This window comes from Mytilus californianus, unplaced genomic scaffold (assembly GCF_021869535.1).
Source record: "Mytilus californianus isolate M0D057914Y unplaced genomic scaffold, xbMytCali1.0.p SCAF_6, whole genome shotgun sequence".
Lineage (NCBI taxonomy): Eukaryota > Metazoa > Mollusca > Bivalvia > Mytilida > Mytilidae > Mytilus > Mytilus californianus.
The window spans coordinates 46,929,386-46,937,043 of record NW_026262712.1 but is presented as its reverse complement, the minus strand read 5'-3'; the positions used below and the strand labels follow the sequence as shown (position 1 = coordinate 46,937,043).

Below are 7,658 nucleotides of genomic sequence, written 5' to 3'. Positions count from 1 at the left end.
GTCTAACATTTGATTTTATTAGTTTTTGTGGACTTCGCATTTTTAGAGTTTACCTCGGAGTTCGGTATTTTCAATGATTTTTGTCAACTCTTGTTTTGTACATTGTCATGGAAACAAAGTTTTACTGACTTTCTTAATTAATATTTATGAAGCTTCAGGTGCTTTTGAGTTATCAAACATTATAACATGCGACTAAGATATGCATGCATCTCATTTCTACCCTCATTATGTTATGATACCTGTTCTATTATACACACTTGATTACTAAGCAAAGATATGTATATCAAGTCAAACAGTTGTCGAATCGATAAAAGACGTTTTAAACCTTTTCCCTTTGAAACAAGACGTTCATTGTGTTTGAATTTTAAGCCTAGTACCTTTTGTTAGCTAATATTCGTGTGTTTCTTAGTCCTATATGTTCTCCCATTTATTTGTACTGTGGTCTTGTCATGTGATGTTGTCGTTTTGGTGTTGTGTTCGACATTGCCATAAAAGCGGTAGGTTTGGCATGCCACAAAACCAGGTGCAACCCACCATTTGTTTCTTAAAATGTCCTGGACGAATTCAGGAAAATGGCCATTGTTATATTATAGTTCGTTTCTGTGTGTGTTGCTATTTATGTTGTGTTTTTGTTGTGTCGTTGTTCTCCTCTTATATTTGATGCGTTTCCCTCAGTTTTAGTTTGTAACCCGGATTTGTTTTTATCTCTATCGATTTATGAGTTTCGAACAGCGGTATACTACTGTTGCCTTTATTTGTGTGTCTACATCTGTTGCATATCCTGGTCAAACGCCCAATATTACATAAGAATTTTGTTTTCCTACACGTATCCAGTAAAAGTAGATAAGTGTCAATTGTTATTGTCAAAGATAATGTTTTTTCAACGGAAAGTTGTATTTTTGCTGAGTTGGTGGTCACTAATTCAAGCAGGTAGGCATATTTACATTTTAATTCCCTTACACAAAAAGACTGGTACGTACACTCTGTTGTTAGAAATTTCATTTCAACGTGATCCTTTAAAAAAAAATTTAAACAACACTTTTTAATTTCCATGCGTCCCAAGCGATGTTATATACAAATCAATCCCTCGTAAAACAAGGTACTTTAACATGATATACTTGTACACATTATGCCTTGTGCTGTCCATGTTTCGTTTTATCGTGTCAAACTGTTATCCCATTAAAAATGACCAACCTTAAAACATATTAGAAATATTGTTCAAATAGCATCCCCTACATAGGTATTACATATGCACCATTGCATTAAAAGCGTTTCCTGCTGACCTGCTACTTGCACCACGTTATACATTCAGGGATCATCATGTTGTTGTTGCTGAGCAGTTTAGAAGCATACCCTTAATTTACTGACGCCATCGTTGTCTTTGTTAATATTGTTTATTATGTGCTTACAGTTTCAATTGTTCCTCACTGTAATTGACGTTGTTGCTGTTGTTTATGGGTGATGCATCTGTTGTACTGTTTCTCATCTCGGGAAACCAAGGTTGAGCTGTATTTACCAGTTGTGTCTATATTTAAAGCCCAAGACAAAACTCGTCAAGTGGTCAATACTGTCAAATTGGAATTTTCATGGTTCTTTTGACAGACTAAACTATCAATTCTAGTAACATTGGTAGATGGGGGAAATTATTTTAGCTTTATTTTTAAGGCATGATTCAGTTTATAAAAATGAATGATATTGATATGTTTTATTAACCATCAAAATGAATACATTCCCCATTTCCATTCTCAATTTTATATTTTACTGCTAACGATTTTTCCTTTTGATTTCTTTTAACTCTTAATACTTTAAAAAGGTGTTAACTGATTTGCATGCATTACTAGTCCCAATTTAATTAACCATAAACGTCACATGAAAATTAATGTACGAAACTTTCGCAGCAGAAAATGTAATAAAGGAATATAAAACAGCGTTTGAAATATCTTTTAAGCAAATAAACCCGCATATATGTTTGTTACAATGATGACTTCCGATTAATGACAAACATTACATATATTATAAGAAATCAAAGTTGGCAAAAAACCAGATTTTGAAAATATTGTCAAACGATTATTGGATTAAATAGATGTTTAACAAAGCAATTCAATTAAATCATTTATCTCAATAACTTATATTTCCACTAATAGCTAGCTATAAAACCGTTTTCTACATAAGAAAATACCTGTATAAAGTCAGGAATATGACAGTTGTTAACCATTCGTTTGATGTGTTTGAGATTTTGATTTTGCCATTTGATTAGATAATTTCCGTTTTGAATTTTCCTCGGAGTTCGGTATTTTTGTTATTTCACTTTTTCTAGGTTCGCCGGTTAACTATAAAGGTATGTGTGCTTTCCATTGTAACATGCAAGATAGAGCATACATGTATGAAGGTGAAGGAGATATTGTACATTTCAGTAGTGATGACCCGACTAGAGCAATAGTGACAACTAATAATGGAAAACTAAAAGAGATATTTGAATGTTTTATTACGCAGGGACATTTTTTTGTACTGAGGTAAGTCTCTGTCTCTCTCAGAGCAAAAATTCAGTGGCTACCTTTTTTTCTCAAAAACATGCACAAGAATAAGTCTTAACTTTACAACTAATGAACGCTTCATTCCTAGTTAAATTCTTCAATTTTTGTATTATTCTATATACTTCAAAAATACACATTTCTCCACTTTCCTATCAAGTATAATGGAATTCAAAATACTAGAAATATTTATACCCAATCCGTTTATTTGCTTCTATATATATCCAAGTTTCCCGAAAAAAAAAAAAAAAAGGTTTGCTTTACTAAAATGTTTGGGCGAACTTGCTGATCGAAATATCGAACAAGTAGTGAAATTTACAAGAGACATATTTACACGAAAAATTGAAAATAAAACCAATTGTTCCACCATTTACTTTTCAAATCATTGATAAGAAGCCACTTCCGGTACCGGTTCACTCAAAGTTGATAGTGGTGTCACATCATAGGTTTCTTCATACTGATTCCCAAAAATATGGTTTTTATAGACTTTTGCATTAAATAAGAAAGGTAATGTGCTACTTTCGGTTAAAAATTGTCACTTCCGGTCTATTAATAAATTCATCATAGTTACCAGGATTGAATTTTGTATTTGCGCCAGACGCGCGTTTCGTCTATAAAAGACTCATCATTGACGCTCGAATAAAAAAACAAGCTTGATTTATACTGATTCCAATAATATATGGTTTCTACATACTTTTGCCTGATAAAATAGCAATGAATAGCCACTGCAGTTTTACAGAAATCACTTCCAGTTTCAGATGATAGGCTACTTTATGCCGATAAAAAATTATATGGTTTCTATGTACTTTTCCATGAAAGAAGTGCAAAAATACTATTTACAGTCTACTCAAGGTTACCATCGGTTAACATTTTAAAAGTCATACGTCTCCAAACCTAATGCAAAAGACCCTATGGTTTTATCATGTACCAGTATAAAAAGTAAAATAACAAAAATATCAAAATCCGATGAAAATTCAAATCGGAAAGTACCTAATCAAATGGAAAAATCAAAAGCTCAAACACATTAAACGAATGGATGAAATATGTCTCTAGGATGTTTGGTATATGATACCGTACAGTTCATGCACCTTTGAAACGAACCCTGCTTAACCGAATACTTTTCTTTGTAGGTGGTATCTCCCCGAACAATGTTTTTTTCTTGTTGTGAGTTCATCTCCTATGTAATCGACAAAGTCACTTTTCAAAATTGCTCGTTATATCTTCAGGATGTGTGGCCCAGTTTAGACCGTAGCTAACATATCGAAGTAATTCTTTCCTTTTCGGCACACGTAACTCAAGAGTACATAAAAAGTATAACAAAAATACCGGACTCCAAGGTAAATAAAAACGGGAAGTCCATAAACACTGACCAAACATCAAACACTATTAATCCCCAGAACATGTGGAAAACAAAACACTTGCCATTTTATTGACTTTGTACGGACATTTTCAGAAGAAAATGTAGGGTGAAACCTGGTTTTATAGCTAACTAAACCTTCCACTTGTATGACAGTTGTTTATAGTTCCGTTATATTGACAACATTGGTTGAGCAACCAATACCGGCATACAAGTAATAGGCTAATGTGCCAATAATTGGGAACCAGCAGCCAAAACTGAGTAAACCTACATCAGATACATAGTTAAAGGCCGTACGGTGACCTGCAGTTATTAATTTCTGTGACATTTGGTCTCTTGTGGAGGGTTGTCTTATTAGAAATCATACCACATCTTCTTATTTTTATGTATACATTACAGACATACAACACAACCGACTACGAAATTCAAACAAATATACACATTAATCTAGTAAAGACATCAACAGAAAGGTGTAGCAAGGTTTTCAGCGAAACAATTTTTACTTCATTAAAACGTAATGATTATGGCCTTGAATTAACGTTTGATCCGTTACTTATAAAAAAAAACATTAACATTCCTTTCCAACTCGCTCATCAAAAATTTGTTATTTTTGCGAATTTACATTAGTTCACTAGTACTACGAATCGGACCCGGACCAACTATGACAAAAATCCCATTCTTACAATAATAAGGAAAGGCAAATGCAAACCTCAGTAGACTGAAGTTTAAAGAGTCACAAAATTATTAAAGAATGCATTCAGCGCCCAAGTGACAAGTATATATGCAAGAAAAAATTTACAGTCATTCCTCATAATTTAATTATCAATTCCATATGTAAGGAGTAAATCATGAAGAAACGTTGACGATGTCACGGTCACAAAACAAAAGTATGTCTATGAGGTGAAAAACAATACTCTATCAGCCAATCAGAAGACGTGTTACATCCAAAATTAAATTGCATTTAATTGCAACTGCATTGTTTGAATCTATTGATTTAAGTTGCTAAACTTTGTTTTACTCATACATTTTGTAATTAAAAACAATGAATATCACAATCAGAATAGTTTTCCTTATCCTCTAACCGATAAATGATATTTAGTTTTCTATTTTAATTCTGTTCATTAGATATGCAAAAAATAATATATTAAAAATGTGGTGCACACAAATAACATATCTAGTTAATTTCTGACAAGTTAACAAATCAAATTGTGTAACTATAAATAATGATTTAGGATATAAACTGAGAAAACTTTTATTTTTCATTTGGGCACAAATGACAAGACAAAACATTATAGCGTCAAGATCAAACGAGCTCTTCCCTTTTAAGTCTCACTACCTCTCCCAATTAGTTTTAAAAAGGAAAGTTACCTCTCCCTTTGATTCTGAAGTTGTTAAATTATTTGTTAATAGTCTTTCCTGAATTTGATGAATATTTTTTCCTGTCAGGTATTATTCATTTACATAATGATGAAAACTAGCAATCACAAAAACATGGACCTGGGGCTATTGCGTTTGCAGCGCTATCGGGTCTTGGTTAATTTGTTTAAGGGATATGCAATTAGTCTTCACATTTTCAAGGCGACAACTTTTAAACTTGTTTGAAAACAGACTTGTCTTTGTTTGTACTCCTGATTGCATCATACGTTGCGGAGAAGCAGTAAAATACGTATTAAAATTTTCAATGTTATATTTAGTCGGACGGGGATCAAACATACGGCTTATCGCAATAGTGGATAGAATGTTTCCACGATACCATCACAGGCGCATCCTGAATAGTGATATAACATTTCGGGAATAATGAATTTAGATATTTATGTTTTGAAGAAAGAGAACTATTTCAATGAAAAAAACAGTGTTCACGTTAACATACATGTGAATTTTGTCACGTTGTTATCGAACTAATTACTACACTAAAGCTGGAAACACAACTGTCAAACTTGATAGATACACTCAATTTTAGCCGTTATAAATCACTATGATCAATCATCCCCCCCCCCCCTCCCCCATCCAAATGTATTTGAGTTTGTATTTACCGCAAATGTTTTTTTTCTCTCTTTTTTTGTAATTAGACAGGACATTCCAGGTAATGAAACTCATTCATTATATGCATGCAGAAAAGATGCCTTCTATGATACAAAAAACGACATTAGAATTCTTCATTTTAGTCCTTGGAGTAAGTAAATGAATGACATATTATATTAAATCTATCCATTTTGCTAATAATTGTCATGATTATATATTTATTGAAAATATGTTACAGGTACTGTTCTTATTTTTTATCAGAGAGCACATGCAATCAGATTAAGTTATTTTTTTACCATTATAAATCACTGTCTGCCAACAAACGTTCCAGATTTTGGCATACAGTAACCAATGCCAGATTTTTTATTATCATATTCATTGGAAAAATATTTAGACAAAACAAAATATTTGTACAGGGATTGAAATACGCAAAATTTTAAAAACGTTCCATGTGATATTATATATATCTGTTTACATATTCAGACTATTCTTCCATCAATATTTTATTCATTACTTAATGATTATTTGCAGGAGTGCTATCAAACTACCCATCATTATGTGATGTGTGCATTGGCATTGACTTCCAATCGACACGTGCATTAAAAGGTAATACATCAACGCTTATAGAATACGAATTTGTGAGATAAATTTACCAGAACAACCTGAAATTATTCGCCATTGATAGGTTATACAGTAACGTATATAACAAAAAAAAACATTGTGAGAAACATTGGTCAGAAACACCTCCTGATATAACTCGGCATTAATAAGTAATGCAAACAACCAGTGCGAATTGAGGTGCATTGGAAAGAAACACCTGCTATCGCTCCATTAATCATTAATACAATAACATATATTATTAACAGCCAGTGTGGGGTTCATTGGTCAGAAATACCTACCATCGCTCTATTTATTGGTAATACAGTGACGCATACTATTAACCAATGACTTTAGAATAAAACAATAATAGCCTTATTTCTCGTATCAAACATCAGCTAAAAGAACTCGACAATGCATTGGTTTTCGTCCCGGATGAAAAAGCTGCAAATAATATCATTATTGTTTGACGTAAATTTTATATTGAGGTGCTGCATAAAGAAAACACATTTATTCTAAAACCAGTTGCTGGCATGTACGGGTTAGATTCGTTTCGTATAATTTATGATGACACGATACTAAATTGTATAAGGGACTGTGCTTTATTATCATATGATGACTTGATCTTTCGATCAGTTAAATTGAGGTCTGGAGTTGGCATGTCAATGTCTATTGTGTATTTGTTTATTCCACTTAGACTAGAGATTTAGGGGGATGTGATCTTAGAAAACATGTTTAACATGTCGCATTGATGCACCTGTCCCAAGTCTGGAGCATCTAGCCTTTTCAATGAATTTCAATGTAACGTACCGGGAATAAATTCTAAACGCTTATTATTGTTTAATTGCAGATGTGTTAAAGTCGGTAAGTTTTCATATTTTACTCTTAAAGGCTACATTAATTTATGCTCAAGAATGAGATTCACAAAAAATCCGGACAACTAAAATTGATTGCAAGTATACTGATTTGTGGAATACTTTCAATCAATTTTAGTCGTAAGGTTTTTTGTGAAACTCATCCTGCATTGCGGTTTCTGATACCTTAGAGATATCTATCTCCTTTTAGCTAAGCCAATGAAACAAAATGGCTTCCTTAATTTCAGTGGCAAATATTTCATGCATATTCAGGACGAGGGACGAGACAAAATGAAC

The 7,658-nt window shown here is 32.7% G+C and overlaps 1 long non-coding RNA gene across 1 annotated transcript; it reads left to right on the top strand.

Moving 5' to 3' along the window:
- The first annotated feature begins 817 nt into the window (after positions 1–817).
- LOC127705552 (uncharacterized) lies at positions 818–6,516 on the top strand. The gene is made up of 4 exons (XR_007983903.1): positions 818–930; positions 2,318–2,513; positions 5,958–6,061; positions 6,442–6,516. It is a non-coding gene; the product is annotated as an uncharacterized LOC127705552 (long non-coding RNA).
- Positions 6,517–7,658: the final 1,142 nt, after the last annotated feature.